Source organism: Cervus elaphus, chromosome 9, assembly GCF_910594005.1.
Source record: "Cervus elaphus chromosome 9, mCerEla1.1, whole genome shotgun sequence".
Taxonomy (NCBI): Eukaryota; Metazoa; Chordata; class Mammalia; order Artiodactyla; family Cervidae; genus Cervus; species Cervus elaphus.
In genome coordinates this window covers 95,622,370-95,640,095 of record NC_057823.1, presented here as the reverse complement: position 1 = coordinate 95,640,095, position 17,726 = coordinate 95,622,370, and the positions used below count along the sequence as shown (strand labels likewise).

Here is a 17,726-nt window from a genome sequence, read left to right as displayed (position 1 = left end):
AATGTTAGGTCCATGAATCAAGGTAAATTAGAAGTGGTCAAACAGGAGATGGCAAGAGTGAACATCGACATTTTAGGAGTAAGTGAACTAAAATGGACTGGAATGGGTGATTTTAACTCAGATGACTATTATATCTACTAGTGTGGGCAAGAATCCCTCAGAAGAAATGGAGTAGCCCTCACAGTCAACAAGAGTTCAAAAGGCAGTACTTGGGTGCAATCTCAAAAACAATTCTATTTGTTTCCAAGAATGATGTCTGTTCGTTTCCAAGGCAAGCCATTCAATATCATGGTAATCCAAGTCTATGCTCCAACCAGTAATTCTGAAGAAGCTGAAGTTGAACAGTTCTATGAAGACCAACAAGACCTTGAGGAACTAACACCCAAAAAAGCTGTCCATTTCATCACAGGGGACTGGAATGCAAAAGAAAGAAGTCAAGAGATACCTGGAGTAACAGGCAAATTTGGCCTTGGAGTACAGAATGAAGCAGAGCAAAGGCTAACAGAGTTTTGCCAAGAGAACGCACTGGTCACAGCAAATACCCTCTTCCAACACAAGAGAAGACTCTACACATGGACATCACCAGATGGCCAATACTGAAATCATATTGATTATAGTTTTCGCAGCCAAAGATGGAGAAGCTCTATACAGTCAGCAAAACAAGACTGGGAGCTGACTGTGGCTCAGATCATGAACTCCTTATTGTCAAATTCAGACTTAAATTGAAGAAACTGGGAAAACCACTAGACCATTCAGGTGTGACCTAAATCAAATCCCTAATGATTATACAGTGGAAGTAAGGAATGGAGTCAAGGGGTTATATCTGATAGACAGAGTGCCAAAACAAGTATGGATGAAGGTTCATGACATTGTACAGGAGGCAGTGATCAAGACCATCCCCAAGAAAAAGAAATGCAACAAGGCAAAATGGTTGTTGGAGGAGGGCTTACAAATAGCTGAGAAAAGAAGAGAAGCTAAAGGCAAAGGAGAAAAGGAAAGATGTACCCATTTGAATGCAGAGTTCCGAAGAATAGCAAGGAGAGATAAGAAAGACTTCCTTAGTGATCAGTGCAAAGAAATAGAAGAAAACAATAGAATGGGAAAGACTAGAGATCTCATCAAGAAAAGTAGAGATGCGAAGGGAACATTTCATGCAAAGATGGGCACAATAAAGGACAAAAATGGTATGGACCTAACAGAAGCAGAAGACATTAAGAAGGGGTGGCAAGAATATACAGGGGAACTGTACAAAAAAGATCTTCATAACCCAGATAACCACCATGGTGTGACCACTCACCTAGAGCCAGACATCCTGGAATGTGAAGTCAAGTGGGCCTTAGGAAGCATCTCTACAAACAAAGCTAGTGGAGGTGATGGAATTCCAGCTGAGCTATTTCAAACCCTAAAAGATGATGCTCTGAAACTGCTACATTCAATATGCCAGCAAATTTGGAAAACTCAGCAGTGGACACAGGACTGGAAAAGGTCAGTTTCCATAGCAATCCCAAAGAAAGGCAATGCCAAAGAATGCTCAAACTACCACATAATTGCACTCATCTCACACTCTAGCAAAGTAATGCTCAAAATCCTCCAAGCCAGGCTTCAACAGTGCATAAACAGTGAACTTTCAGATGTTCAAGCTGGATTTAGAAAAGACAGAGGAACCAGAGATCAAATTGCCAACATTCGTTGGATCACTGAAAAAGCAAGAAAGTTCCAGAAAAACATCTACTTCTGCTTTATTGATTATGCCAAAGTCTTTGACTGTGTGGATCACAATAAACTGTGGAAAATTCTGAAAGAGATGGGAATACCAGACCACCTGACCTGCCTCTCGAGAAACCTGTATGCAGGTCAGGAAGCAACAGTTAGAACTGGACATGGAACAACAGACTGGTTCCAAATTGGGAAACGAGTCAGTAAAGGCTGTATATTGTCACCCTGCTTATTTAACTTATATGCAGAGTATATCATGAGAAATGCTGGGCTGGATGAAGCACAAGCTGGAATCAAGATTGCTGGGAGAAATATCAATAACCTTAGATATGCAAATGACACTACCCTTATGGCAGAAAGTGAAGAAGAACTAAAGAGCCTCTTGGTGAAAGTGAAAGAGGAGAATGAAAATGTTGGCTTAAAACTCAACATTCAGAAAACTAAGATCATGGCATCCAGTCCCATCACTTCATGGCCAATGGATGGGGAAACAATGGAAACAGTGACAGACTTTATTTTGGGGGGCTCCAAAATCACTGCACATGGTGACTGCAGCCATGAAATTAAAAGACAGTTGCTCCTTGGAAGAAAAGCTGTGACCAAGCTAGACAGCATATTAAAAAGCAAAGACATTACTTTGCCAACAAAGGTCCATCTAGCTATGTTTTATCCAGTAGTCATGTATGGATGTGAGAGTTGGACTATAAAGAAAGCTGGACCTAACATTCATGGACCTAACATTCCAGGTTCCTATGCAATATTGCTCTTTACAGCATAGGACTTTACTTCCATCACAAGTCACATCCAGAACTGATTGATGCTTTTGAAGAACTGATATTTTTATTCATCTCATTAGAACTGATTCAAATGTATTCTTTTTAATGTCTGAGTAATATTCCATTGTGTATATGTACCACAGCTTTCTTATCCATTTGTCTGCTGATGGGCATCTAGGTTGCTTCCATGTCCTGGTTATTATAAATAGTGCTGTGATGACCCTATATGCAAGACAGAAAAAGAGACACAGATGTACAGAACAGAATTTTGGACTCTATGGGAGAAGGCAAGGGTGGGATGATCTGAGAGAACAGCATCGAAACATGTATATTATCAAGTGTGAAACAGATCCCCAAACAGGTTGGATGCATGAGACAAGTGCTCAGGGCTGGTGCACTGGGATGACCCAGAGGGATGGGATGGGGAGGGAGGTGGGAGGGGGGTTTGGGATGCAGAACACATGTAAATCCATGGCTGATTCGTGTCAATGTATGGCAAAAACCACTACAATATTGTAAAGTAATTAGCCTCCAACTAATAAAAATAAATGGGGAAAAAAAAAAAAAAGAAAGAACTGATGTTTTTGAACTGGTATTGGAGAAGACTCTTGAGAGTCTCTTGGACTACAAGGAGATCCAACCAGTCCATCCTAAAGGAAATCAGTCCTGAATATTCATTGGAAAGACTGATGCCGAAGCTGAAACTTCAATACTTTGGCCAACTGATGGGAAGAACTGACTCATTGGAAAAGACCCTATTGCTGGGAAAGATTGAAGGTGGGAGAAGGGGATGACAGAGGATCAAGTGGTTGGATGGTATCACTGACTCAATGGACATGAGTTTGGGTAAACTCCGGGAGTTGGTGATGGACAGGGAGGCCTGATGTGCTACAGTCCATGGGGTCACAAAGAGTCGGACATGACTGAGTAACTGAACTGACATGAATGGAAAATAAAAGTTATGTTTACACTGTATCCATTAAGTGTGCAATAAACAGCATGTCTAAAAAAGTAATGTAGATATATTAATCTTAAAATGTAAACCAAAATCAATTACCATGTTAACATCCAAGATCAATGATCATAGATCACCGTAAGTATAATAATAATGAAAAAGTTTGAAATATTGGCCAATTTGCAAAAATATGAGATATGAAATGTGCAAATGCCACTAGAAAAATAGCACTGATAGACTTGATCCATGGAAGGTTGCCACAAACCTTCAATTTGTAAAAAACAAGGATTTTGTAATGCACAGTAAAGTGTGTTCGTTGCTCAGTCATGTCCAACTGTTTGTGATCCCATGGTCTGTAGCCTCTTTTCACAAAGTTCTCCAGGCAAGAGTACTGGAGTGGGTTGCCATTCCATTCTCCATGGGATCTTCCCAACCCAGGGATCGAACCTGGGTCTCCTGCACTGCAGGCAGATTCTTTACTGTCTAAGCTAACCAGTTCAGTTCAGTTCAGTCGCTCAGTTGTGTCCGACTCTTTGCAACCCCATGGACTGCAGCACGCCAGGCCTCCCTGTCCATCACCAACTCCTGGAGTTTACTCAAACTCATGTCCATTGAGTCCGTGATGCCATCCAACCATCTCATCCTCTGTCGTTTCCTTCTCCTTCCGCCCTCAATCTTTCCCAAATTGAAAGACTGGGAAAGCTAACCAGGGAAGCCCTTAATGCACAGTAAAGCCAGGCTGCAATAATGCCTGGAAGCATGGCTCTGTTTTATTCCTTTATTTAGTCTGCAACAGGATGCCTGCTCTATGTCAGGCTCTGCGGAGGCAACAGGAGCTCAAGGACCTCACAGTCTAGTAGGGAAGACAGACGAATGAACCCACGATGACCATGCAATGAGGGCAGCCGCCAGCAGAGACAGCCTAAGAGCCCTGTTGGATCCCTGGAGGGGCTTCTCATTCTGACTGAGGGACTGGTGGGCTGGGGACTGGGGGGAGCTCAGGGCTGCATCCTCCCCTCATCTCTGATTTGAGTTGAAACCTCCTCTGAACAGTCTCCACATTGTATCTCCTCCCCAGCCTCACCACCTCCTCCTCCACCGCCCGTTACCACTGCCGCTGTGCAGGAACTCATGACTTTTCATCAGGAAATGTGTGAAGGAGAAAAAGAAAGGCAGGATGATGTCCAGAGAAGAAGCCAGGGCAGCCTGAGAAGGTGCTGGCAAGGAGCAGAAGGAAGATGGTGGAGAAGTGAGCCCTAAGGGTCAGGGAGGAGGGCCTTCTGAAAGGGAAGGCTGACCCCCGGTGTAAGTGAAGCGAAGGGAATTGAAAGTCGCTTGGCTGTGCCCTACTCTTTGCGACCCTATGGATTGTACAGTCCAGGGAATTCTCCAGGCCAGAATACTGGGGTGGGTTGCCATGCCCTCCTCCAGGGGATCTTCCCAACCCAGGGATTGAACCCAGGTCTCCCACATTGCAGGCAGATTCTTTACCAGCTGAGCTACCAGGGAAGCCCAAGAATACTGGAGTGGGTAGCCTTTCCCTTCTCCAGGGCATCTTCCTGACCTAGGAATCAAACTGGGGTCTCTTGCATTGCAGACGGATTCTTTACCAACTGAGCTGTCAGGGAAGCCCTGACCCACGGTATAAAACCTCACTCAAACGCTGAGTCAGACAAGGCAGGGAGTGTCCATTGGTTCTGACAGGTGAGAGGTTTTTGGTAAGGCAGCTAGTGGGTAAAAACTGAAAAGGAGGGAGAGCATTTTTCTAAGGGATCCACAGTCTGGACAGTGCCCTTCACTTCAGATGGTATTTCTTTCTAGACTCCCAGAGGGGAATTTACCCCCGAAAACCTGGATCTTCTGGCTGACATCGAAGTGCCCTCTGATGCCACTGAAATGTACCTGTCGTGTTGGCCATTTCAACATTCTCAGCCAAGTTTGCTCCATTCCATAGCAATATTTGCCTAAGTAAACCAGAAAATAAACAATCTAGCAAACCAGCAAAGACTGAGTAGTGAAATATTCAAAGGCTGCATCCTCAGAGTCTCCTTTCCCTTTTAACAAACATGTATCTGAGTAGGAGCGTCATGCTTCTGACTAGAATTATCTAGAAGAATGCCATCAGGGGTGAAAAAGTGAAAAGTGAAAGTTGCTCAGTCGTGTCTGACTCTTTGCGACCTCATGGACTATACAGTCCATGGAATTCTCCAGGCCAGAATACTAGAGTGGGTAGCCTTTCCCTTCTCCAGGGGATCTTCCCAACCCAGGGATCAAACCCAGGTCTTCTGCATTGCAGGCAAATTCTTTACCAGCTGAGCCACCAGGGAAGCCCTGAAGATCTGTGCATAAAGGAAATGGATTGCCGGCCTGTAGGAGACGATGTTTAGACCACAGGAGCCTTGCCATTGACTGAATATCTGTGTCCCCTCAAATTCCTAAGTTGAGATGCCAATACCCAAGCTGGTGGCATTAGTAGGTGAGACCTTCCGAAGTGTTAGGTCCTGAGGGCAGAGCCCCAGTGAATGAAATTAATGCCCTTATGCAATATCCCTGTGAGAGCTCCCTTGCCCTTTCCACGTTATGAGAATACAAGAAGTCTGCCACTTGGAAGAGGCCCTCACCCAACCATGATGGCACCCTGATTTCAGACTTCTGGCCTCCAGAACTTTGAGGAAAAGATTTCTGTTGTTCCTAAACCCTGCAGTCTGTGGTGTTTTGTTATAGTTGCCTGAATGGACTAAGACACCTTGCTTCTCAGCTCACCCTGGGCTTGTGCGTGGATGACAGATGAGGAGGGGAAGGGAGAAATAATGGAAGACTGTTTCCATAAGATGGAAGATTGGAGGGTCAGAGGAGGAAGACAGGAAAGAGAATCAAGAGCAGATGAAATAGCTTTTAGTTTTCACCACTACCAAACAAGAATTTGAGTCATACACGCACCTATACAGGGGACCTCAGGTTTTACTTCTTAGCCTTTACGTCCCTCCAGGGAGTAAGACATTACTTTGCCAACAAAGGTCTGTCTCGTCAAGGCTATGGTTTTTTCCAGTAGTCATGTATGGATGTGAGAGTTGGACTATAAAGAAAGCTGAACACCAAAGAATTGATGCTTTTGAACTGTGGTGTTGAGAGTCCCTTGGACTGCAAGGAACTCCAACCAGGAGATCAGTCCTGGGTGTTCATTAGGAAGTGATGCTGAATCCGATACTCCAATACTTTGGCCATCTGATTTGAAGAGCTGACTCATTTGAAAAGATCCTGATGCTGGGAATGATTGGAGGCAGGAGAAGGGGTTGACAGAGGATGAGATGGTTGGATGGTATCACCAACTCAGTGGACATGAGCTTGAGCAAGCTCCGGGAGTTGGTGATGGACAGTTAGGCCTGGCGTGCTGCAGTCCATGGGGTTGCAGAGTCAGACACGACTTAGCGACTGAACTGAACTGAAGGGAGTAAGACACCCGCATATACCTTCAGGCCTTGCTCTTCAGCTGGACACAATTTTCTGCTTCTTGTCTGGGTGGAACACAGAAGGCTGAGTTTCCAGGGTGATATTAGGGAGTCCTCTTGGGCTCAATACCTGGTTAAGGAAAGGAAAGATAGGCAAAGAAAGAAGTTGAGCTGGAGTGCAGACCCGGCAGAAGTCTCACATAATCCCACAGGGAATGACGAAGATGCGATGCCCTTTAGAGATGTCCAGGGTTGGCAAGAGAGAGCTGAGCCTTAATAAGCCTGCATCAAGCAGTCTTTAGATGTAGTTGAAGGGGGAGGGAATGTGACTTTAAGGAAGGAGGGGTGTCTCTCTTAAGTGGTGGGAACCCCTAAGGGGGCTGATGAGGGTTACCAGCTGGTGGCACTCCACGGAGTTGGGGTAGGAACCTGGGTAGGGCTCTTTCATCCCTGGGCAGGTTTCAGGGGTTTCATCGCATCTGCTACACCCCTCAAGGCTATGTAACACCATAGAACTTTGCAAAAAGAATGGAGGAGAGAATAAATGTTGCAAATACGTGCTGTCAAACTGCTATATAACAAAACATTAGGCTTGAAAACATAACCAGTTTAATTAAAAATTTCCTCCTTTTTCAGTTGAGTTTGTCTTCAAGAAGGCAAAAGTGAAGAACACCTTGTTTCACAGAGCAGCCATGCTGTTAATCCTACTATCTGGATACATGGAAACAATTTTACAACTGTTATTGCTAAGAATGGGGAGAAATAAAGAGAAAATAAGCTTTTTTCCCCCAGCTTTGTCTCATAGTATTCAAACAAGCAAACAAACAAAAAGAATGCTCTGTAGGTCCAGCAGCAGGTGAGGAGGTGGGTAGAAGACACCTTCTGCTTGCCCGGAAGCCCTAAGCCTTCAGCTTCTTCTGCCTTCCTTGCTAATTCCCCAAAGTTTCCTTGCTAGTTTCCCCAAAATGTAAGTTTGCAACTTTCCTTCCTGAGAGTATGGGTTCCTAAAAAGAGCTCAGTTTGCACAGTTAGTGCGCTATGCTCGCCGGCCAACAACTAACTTTCAATGTGTGAGTCATCCCTCTTGTTTACGGTCCCTGGTGGTTCCACGGTGCCAACAGGGGGATGTTTGATCCCTTCGCATGGCCTCCCAGGACCTGCAGGATGGTCCTGACCCGGGAAGCCCTATCTGCAACCTTGTGCCTTCAGGCCATGGTGCTCCAGCCGTGCCTTCCTGCCTTCAGGTCCTGGAGGACACCTGCTCTTCCCAGTCCCGGCCTTCACTCACTTTCCTTCTGAAATACTCCTGCCTTCCCATCCCCAAGGCTCTAACCTTCCCCAGCACCGCATTACACTGTAATAGTCTGAGCCCATAGAAAGCCCAGGACACGGCTCAATCTTAAATTTGGCTTATATTTAAAGAAATAGTGGCTCAGTGCTCCAAAAGGAACTAAAAGCATTTTAATCTTCACTGCAGTTGAAGGTGCCTGAGTGGGCACAGAATCTGAACACTCAGCAAAACATCTCTAAAATCCTTTCTCTCTGTATCTTACTTTAACTACCTTCCCCCAACCCCCGGCTCAGAAACTTCTTCCATAAACACTTCAGAAATTAGCCAGATGTTCTCTTGTTCTAATCCCCCTTGTTTCCTTCTGCCATGACACAAAGGGTCCTCCTAAAGGGTCCAATGGAGGTAAAATCATTGTGAATATTAATGATCTCTGATTCACCTCTTGCCTGTTTATCCATATCCTCCACTAGACTCCGTGATGAAAAGGACCATTTCAATCTTATTCACAACACTTGAGACTCTCCCTGGCACAGACTATGTCTTCAAAAAATATTTATGGAATGAGTAAGAACACATTGAGTCTTTCCAGGCTAAACTTCCATCTTCAAAAGATGAAAGGAGTAGACTGGGTAATTTAAAAAGACACTTATAAATGAAACAGTCTCTGATCACATAAGATCAGGAGGTCAGCAGAGCTGTCTAAACACTTGGTGGTACTATTTGTATCGAATGGCTCTCCACACTCGGTAATATTCGCTTGTTTCACCCTTATGACGTAGGGACCGTTACTTCCCCCATGTTACAGAGGAGGAGACCAAGGCCCAGAGAAGCTGAATAATTTGCCCTGGGTTGCAGAGCTGCTAAGCCTGAGCATTTGAATCTGGAGGTCTCACGCCCTGGTGTGTGTGCCTAACCACTAGGCTAAGGTTATTCTTTGCTACATACGAACACTGATAGTGGCCTGGGGAGTGCAATGTGGATGGGCTACGTACTTCTTGTGGGCTGGGGATTGAGATTATATTTCAAGGTGGGTGATTCAATATCTGTAATGATAACAGTGAATTTTCCAAGGTACCTTAACTATCTGTTCTTCAGAGTACATCTGGAGATTATAAAAATAATACGTCTAGCCAGTCATCAAAGGTCGTATATTATATGATTCCTTTTATATGAAATGCTCAGAAATGCAAATCTATATGAAATCTATATGAAATGCAAATCTATAGAGACAGAAGGTTGATTAGCAGCTGTTCTGGGTTGGCTGGTGGGGTGAGAAAGTTGTCAGGACTTGAGAAAGTGAAAGACTCTTTGTGACCCCATGGAGTATACAGTCCATGGAATTCTCCAGGCCAGCATACTGGAGTGGGTAGTCTATCCCTTCTCCAGAGGATCTTCTCAACCCAGGAATTGAATTAGGGTCTCCTGCATTGCAGGTGGATTCTTTAGCAGCTGAGCTACCAGGGAAGTCCTATGACAGGACGGTGATAGCTAAAGGGTTTGGGGTTTCTTTTCGAGGTGATAAAAAAAATATCCTAGAATTGACTGGTGCTTTACATGTTCATGAATATACTAAAAACCACTGAATTGCATAGTTATATAGAGTTAATTGTGTAGTATGTGAATGATATTTCGATTAAGCTGTTTTTTTTTTTTTTAAATACTTCCTTACAAATCTGTCTTCATCACGATGGGTATCTATGAATTTCAAAAGAACACTTTAGGATCCTTCCACTTAAACTTCTGTTTACCCACCTACATTTGCTGCTCCTCTAAGGATTTTGGAAAAGATACTCACTATAGGAGTGCTTTTGTTACCTGGAAGATTCAGGTAGTATGTTGGTTAGCTCCTTCAAGCAATTAGTGTGCTACTGGAAGATTATCTTTAAACCTTTAAACATGGTGATTACAAATAAAAGTTTATTTCAAATTTTTAGGGGTGTTTATTCTCAGAAAATTCTTGTTAAAATAGGAATTCGTTTTTCTAGTAAAATTTTATTTTGTAATAATTTTAGACTTAGAGAAAAGCTGCAAGGGTAGTATAAAGTCCCCAGTTTCAGTTGCCCTAAGATCACCATCTTACGTGACACATTCATCAAAACTAAGAAACCAACATTAGTTAGTATGATAACTGTTCACCAAAGCCCAGACTTTACTTCACCAGTTATCTCATTAATGTCCTCTTTCTGTTTGAGGTTCTAATCCAGGATATCACACTGTTGTCAGATCTTCTCAGACTCCTCTGTGGACTGTGACAGTTCTTCAGTCCTTCCATGACTTTTGACAGTTTTGAGGAGTGTTGGTCAGGTGTTTTGTAGAATGTCCCTCAATTTGAGGTTATCTGATGTTTTCCTGGTGAGTAGGCTGGGGCTGCGGGTCTGGGGGAAGAACACTACAGTGGTAAGTGGCTTCTCATCATGTCCTCTTGAAGGTACAATGATATCCATGTGTCACTAGTGACAGTAATCTCCATCACTTGAGTAAGGTGGTGTTTGCTGGGTTTCTCCACTGAAGAGTTATAATCTCTCCCTTCTTATACTCTATTCTTTGGAAGCAAGTCATTAAGTCCAGCTCACACTCAAATTATTTTTAAATATAAAAGCGTTATTCTTAATTTTTGAACTATTTTATAAAACTCACAAAGGTGATTACAATTGGGAGGGTGAAGTTTAACTGAGACCCAGCTATGAACTAAGCAGTTGGAAAGTTTATTGAATATTGAAAAGGAATTCCAGAAAAACGACGGCAGGACAGGGGATATATGTTTGCCCTGTGTCCTGCCATCTCTTTCTGGAATAATTTCGAGACTCGGGTTATTTTCGTCTCTGTAAAGTGACCTGACTTTCCCGCTGGTACAGCTGTCCTGTCTATAATGGGGTTAGGTGGAGGGTGGCTGGGTGGTTTGTTGCTGCCTAGTGACACCCAGAGAACGATAAAGAAAACAGTACTCTGCTAACAGCCCAGTTCTCTGTATCCGCAGGGTCAAAAGTACCCTTTTGGTTTCATAATACTGCTTGTTAATTAGATCCAGTTCAGACTCTAAAAGCATGGATAACAGAAGCTCTTGCTTTAAGCATGGCTTGTGAGTCAAACCAACACAGCATAGTTCTGTGGTAAAAACAGCCTGCTTGCAAAGAAGTTTCATTGCTTTGTAAAACTCTTTCGCTTCTACAGGATTTTTACGTGATACGAATTTTGATATCACTTTGTACTATTGGGGCTTCCCTGGTGGCTCAGATGGTAAAACGTTTGTCTGCAATGCAGGAGACCCAGGTTCGATCAGGGGGTTGGGAAGATCCTCTGGAGAAGGAAATGGCAGTCCACTCCAGAACTCTTGCCTGGAAAATCCCATGGATGGAAGAGCTTGATAGGCTACAGTCTGTGGAGTCACAGAGAGTCAGACACGACTGAGCGACTTCACTTCACTTTGTACAATTCAAGCCAATAGTACTTTAATGATGAGGTCTGTTTCCTTTTTCTGTGTTATGAGTTTAACTGTGTCCCTCCAAAAAAGGTATGTTGGAATCTTAACCCCATACAACAGAATTTGACCTTATTTGGAGATAGGGTTTTACAGAAATAGTAAAGGGAGAATAAGGTCATTAGCTGGGCCCTAACCCAGGATGATGGATGTCATATAAAGATGAAATTGGGGTGCCGATGTGCACCCAGGGAGGACACTGTGTGCACACTGGGGTTATGCTGCTACAAGCTGAGAAACTAGCAGAATCCGGAGAGAGACCTGAGACAGGCATCTCCAAAAGGACTGAGACCCTGCCGACACGCTGCTTTTGGGCTTCAGCCTCCAGAACTAAGACAGAATGCATTTCGGTTGTTCTAAGCCAGCCTAGCTGTTGTTAACGGCAGCCTTAGCCAACAAATACACTCAGGAGGAAGAAGGCTGGACACAGTAAAGACCCAGCTCAAAAATGATTCAGACCTTGCCCAGTTTCTTCTTGTACCAGGAAATGCCTCTTGCAAATCTGAGCTCTGATTTGAGCATTTAGGCTAGAAAGAGTTAACCACCTTTACTCAGGCTGTGCTTCCACAACATTCTTAGGAAGAAGGGTTGTGACGTCCCTTCTCTCTGTGTGGTTGAGCCCGCCTTTCAGGTTGTCTTTATGAGGCTTTGGATCTCCTTGCTCAAGTCTTCCTCTCCCACTCTTTCAACACTGCCTTTCGCAACCTGTCTGCAGCGCACTTCCTCACTGGTCTCACCCTCTCAGAACAGGGCCACTCAGCGACACCCCTGTGCTCACAAACCCGCCCGATTCTCTCTCTCTCTGGGCTGAAATTTCAGCACTTAAATTAGCATTTGGGGATATTGCTCTCCTTTAAATGGCAACATCTTTAAAGAAAGGGTTCTTTCAACAAATGCTCATAAATGTAATGGTTATGATTTATGGAGTGTTTTATTCAGAACATCTGTACTGTGAACTTCTATATACACACGTCTTCATGATCACACAGAGCCAGGAATCACCAGAGATTGGATGTGATAAATAAACAAATATATATATATATATACAAACACATAAAAATGTATGGGCTTCCCTGATAGCTCAGCTGGTAATGAATCCGCCTGCAATGTGGGAGACCTGGGTTTGACCCCTGGGTTGGGAAGATTCCCTGGAGAAGGGAACTGCTTATCCGCTCCAATATTCTGGCCTGGAGATACCATGAACTGTATACAGTCCGTGGGGTCACAAAGAGTCGGACATGACTGATATATATAATATATCATATATATAGTGTATATAATATATAAATACACATATATAGTGTCTATATATAGAGATATATAAATGCTTTTTCATGATCACACAGAACCAGGAATCACCATAGATTGGATGTGATAAATATACATATTTATATACATATATAGTATATATAATATACAGTATTATACATTATATATAGTAGTATAATATATAGTATTATATATAGTATATATAATATATGGTATGCATATATCATATATATAGTGTATTATATATGTATATACACATATATAGTGTCTCTATAGAGAGATATATAAACACTGGTTTATGGTCACACGGAGCCAGGAATCATGATAGGTTAGGCCCATTCTGAAGCTCTGACTCTGGGAATCACACACAGTAAAGCTGACCTGTTAAGCCAAGTCTGACTAATGGCAACTTTGTCTGTCTTGCTCACTGGTCTTTCCTCAGGGCCCAGAAAAGTGTCAGCACAAGGGAGATGCACAAGTCACATTTTGTTACAGGAGGTGTTTGTGGCTTTGTGTGGGTATGACTACGCTGCACGAAAGAGGTATCACAGGGCAGGAAACCTCTCTACCCCAATTATGAGGCTGTAAAATTGCTCACATTCAAAATGTTTGAGATGACCATTTCATACAATTTCAGTTCAGTCACTCAGTCGTGTCCGACTCTCTGCGACCCCATGAACTGCAGCATACCAGGCCTCCCTGTCCCTCACCAACTCCCGGAGTTTACTCAAACTCGTGCCCGTTGAGTTGGTAATGCCGTCCAACCATCTCATCCTCTGCCGTCCCCTTCTCCTCCTGCCTTCAATCTTTCCCAGCATTAGGGTCTTTTCAAATGAGTCAGTTCTTCACATCAGGTGGCCAAAGTATTGGAGTTTCAGTCTCAGCATCAGCCCTTCCAATGAATATTCAGGACTGATTTCCTTTAGCATGGACTGGTTGTTCAATTGTGAAAAGGATTTAAGCTGAAAGAAGGTCCAGCTGCTTGATTTGGGATATATGTATACCTATGGCTGATTCATGTTGAGGTTTGACATAAAACAGCAAAATTCTGTAAAGCAATTATTCAATAAAAAATTAATTAATTAAAAAAAATTCCTGCCATATCCATGAGCTGTGATTCCCACTGCACCCCTGGTTTCTGATGAGGAGAGTCCGTTATTGTATTTCTGTTAGTGTGTGTTCCTGACTAGATGTGGCTGTCTCACATCTAGACATTTTGTTTCAATAGGCATGGTTAAAGTTCTGCTGCCATGAAGCATCACTGGTGCCTGAGACTGGGAACGCTGCTTCTCCCAGGATCCACTGATGACCACTTTCTCTTAAATACTGGACGTCAAGGGACCAGATTTCTAACTCTTTCTCCTCCATTGACTTGCTCTGTGGCCCAGATTCAGCAACCTTTGCCATCTTGGTTTCCACCTTGATAAGACAGCAACCTTTGCCATCTTGGTTTCTACCTTGATAAGACAATGTGGGACCAAAGACTCATGAGAAATGGGTTCTAGTCTTCCTCCCAGAGCTAGCAGTGGGACCTTGACCCACCTGAGCAGTTTCTTATCTTTCTTAATTAATTACATGGGAATTACATTCATCATGCATGCTTTACAGATTTATTATGGGTATTTAAACCATAAAATGCTGTGCATGTGTAATGTGTTTCCTTAGCATTGTGCCGAAACTTCAGATTATTAGAGGCAATGAAGATCAGCCAAACTCTGGTGAACATAGCAAGGTAGTTACTACGGATGAGAATATGATAGCTATCAATAATAATCACTGAGAACTTTGTGACAGCCACTGCTCTAGATGCTTTACTTGAATATTCTTATATAATCCTTATAACAAACAATACCATAAATTAGACATCATTATATCTTATAGTTGTAGAAACTGAGCTATAGCGAGGTTAAGTAAATTACACCATACACGGCAGAGCCAGGCACTATATCCACACTTTCAGGCTGTGGTAGAGACATTTAACGCTCACCAAATATCCACGTGAACCCCCTCATTTCCCAGACTCCCTTGTAATTATGCTGGCTTTGTGGGTAGATCTGACTACTTGCCTAGAAGTGCAGTGATCATGTGGGTTATTTCAGGTTGGAACATAAAAGAGTGATTATACCTCCTACACTGTTGGTGGGAATGTAAGCTGGTGCAGCCACTATGGAGAACAGTAGGAAGGCTCCTTAAAAAATTAGAAATAAATCTACCAGGTGCGTGCCAGGTCATTCAGTCATGTCCAACTCTTTGTGACCCCATGGACTGTAGCCCACCAGGATCCTCTGTCTATGGGATCCTCCAGGCAAGAATACTGGAGTGGCTTGCCATGCCCTCCTCCAGGGGATTATCCTGACCCAGGGATCAAACCCACGTCTATCACATCTCCTGAATTGGCAGGTAGGTTCTTTACCACTAGTGCTACCTGGGAAGCCCTAGATCTACCACATGATCCAGCCATTCTCTCCCATGCATATATCCGGGGAAAACTAAAAGTTGAAAAGATACATACACCTTGAGGTAAATAGCAGCACTATTTATTGGCGGTAGGTAAGACATGGAAGCCACCTAAATATCCGTCAACCTAAGATGGATAAAGAAGACGTGGTACATATACACAATGGACTATTACTCAGCCAAAAAAAAAAAAAAAAAAGAATGAAATAATGCCATTTACAGGAACATGGGTGGAACTAGAGATTATCACACCAAATGAACTAAGTCAGAAAGAGAAAGACAAATATCATACGATATTACTTATATGTGGAGTCTAAAATATGACACAAATGAACTTACTTATGAAACAAAAGCAGACTCACAGACCTAAAAAAACAAACTTAAATTTACCAAAGGAGACAAGGGGGTGGGAGAAGAATAAATTAAGAGTTGGGGATTAACATATACACACTGCTATATGCAAAACAAATAAACCACCAGGACCTACTATATAGCAGACAGAATTATATTCAACATCCTGTAATAAACCATAATGAAAAAGAATATATATATACACATACACACATATGAATGACAAAATTACTTTGTTGTACATCAGAAACCAACACAGCATTGTAAATCAACTACTATACTTCAGTGTTTAAAAAAAAAGAGTGGTTATGAGCTTTCTACACTTCTGCATTCCCCTGCCTAGGTCTTAGGTTGAAATGATGACATTATAGGTAAAAGACAGCACGGAAAGCTTGAAAGTCAGCTGCCTTGGGGAGCCAATGGACCTGCAGTAAACTTTGCATAAGAAAGAAATATTCTATTTGACCAGCCACTGAAGTTTCCAATTTGGTGGTTACTGCATTGCAGTCTATCCTATCCTAATAAACTGCTGCTTCCTGAAGCAAATGTGTTAGTATTTCTCCTTAGCATGTAGAAAGACATTCAAAGGTAATAATCAGACAATCCTCCTTCAACAGGCTTCTTCCTCAAAAACTTCATTTGCAAAGTTAATTTATTTGCAAAGTTCTCTCCTCTACTTTCTCCACCCATCAACCTAAGATATTTTTTCCATGTACCTATTCATTTACCTATTCCCCATCTACCTGATTCTTGTGTGTATGTAAATGACTATTGGTCAGTTTCTCTGTTTTATTATTTTTTTTTAATGTCACTATTTGATTATATCCTCCCCTCTATTGCACGTCTGAATTTGATCCTCTAATTTCCTTATCTTCTCCCTGGTCTGGTTCTTTTCTTGGTGAGTCTCTCATATTATCTGAGGTTGGAAAGGGGTAGTTATCTTGCTGTGTGGGATGGAAGAAAGGGCCTGAGGGGCTATCCTCAGTCTGGAGATACTCAGCCATTTCCCTGCATTCAGCCCATGCCCCACCTCTAAATTCCAAACTTCACCCTGGCATTCAGCCTGGCTCACTTCTGGCAGTCGCTTCTGGTGGTTGAGCTGCCACTTCCTCCAACCTCTAAGTCAGTTTCCATATTCCATTCTCACTGCCCATTTTCCAGGCATGTCTGTAATTGTCTCCTGTTCTATTCTCTCTACCTTTGTGGGCTTATAATTTTCCTATTTGTTTTAAATTTCTTTATTCTCCTTTTAGTGGAGCTTCAGAAGAGAGAAGGAATCAAGAGACATGCTCAATCTGTGTATTTGGTCAGAAGTTCCCTGTAACCTGTTTTAAAAAATAATAGCCCTGTAAGATATGGAATAGTAGGCTTGTTTTACAGATAAAGGTACTGAGTCTCAGAGAGATTCAGTAAATTGCCTAAGAGCTCATAGCTAAGCACCAGAGTTGTGACTCAGACCTATATTTAACTGAGTCCAAAGCCCTGGCCAGTGCAGAATCCTACCTACAGTAGTCATCTGGGCAGAGACCAGATGACCACGGTCAAGGATGGTCCTAAGAAGACACCATTCAGGTAATGCAAGGTCTAGACAACCTTAGGGTCTATTCCAACTCTGGCCATAATATTTGCCTTTGCTTTTTTGATAATCAAAGCAAGTGGGTCACAGGGATCTTTTTAAGGAAAGACAAGTGATTTATATTATTTTAGCTGAAGCACTAAATAGTGTTCAATTAAAACCCTAAGGAAGGGGGAAAAAGCAGAAAAGGCCACTGAGTAATCCACAGTACTTAATTATACATTTAGCTACAGATACAATCAGCTCATTGCCATACACAGAGAGGAAGACATATGTTTAGGTGACTCCTCTGTGACACCTCTGCTTAAACACCCTATGTCTTAGAGCCTCCTGACATAGAGCATTTGGCCAAACCCACTCAAGGAATGACTTGTATACCATTTGTTTATTTTTTAAAATTCACACTTG

At 42.7% G+C, this 17,726-nt stretch overlaps 1 long non-coding RNA gene across 1 annotated transcript in view; it reads right to left on the bottom strand.

Annotated features, from left to right (window-relative positions):
* Positions 1–2,656: 2,656 nt before the first annotated feature.
* LOC122700633 overlaps positions 2,657–17,726 on the bottom strand; it is a 31,808-nt gene continuing 16,738 nt past the window's right edge. Inside the window, exons 2-4 of the long non-coding RNA XR_006342841.1 lie at positions 6,918–7,026; positions 5,350–5,411; positions 2,657–2,714 (exon numbers count right to left, since the gene is read on the bottom strand). This is a non-coding gene — a long non-coding RNA (uncharacterized LOC122700633). The remainder of the gene's footprint in view (positions 2,715–5,349; positions 5,412–6,917; positions 7,027–17,726) is intronic.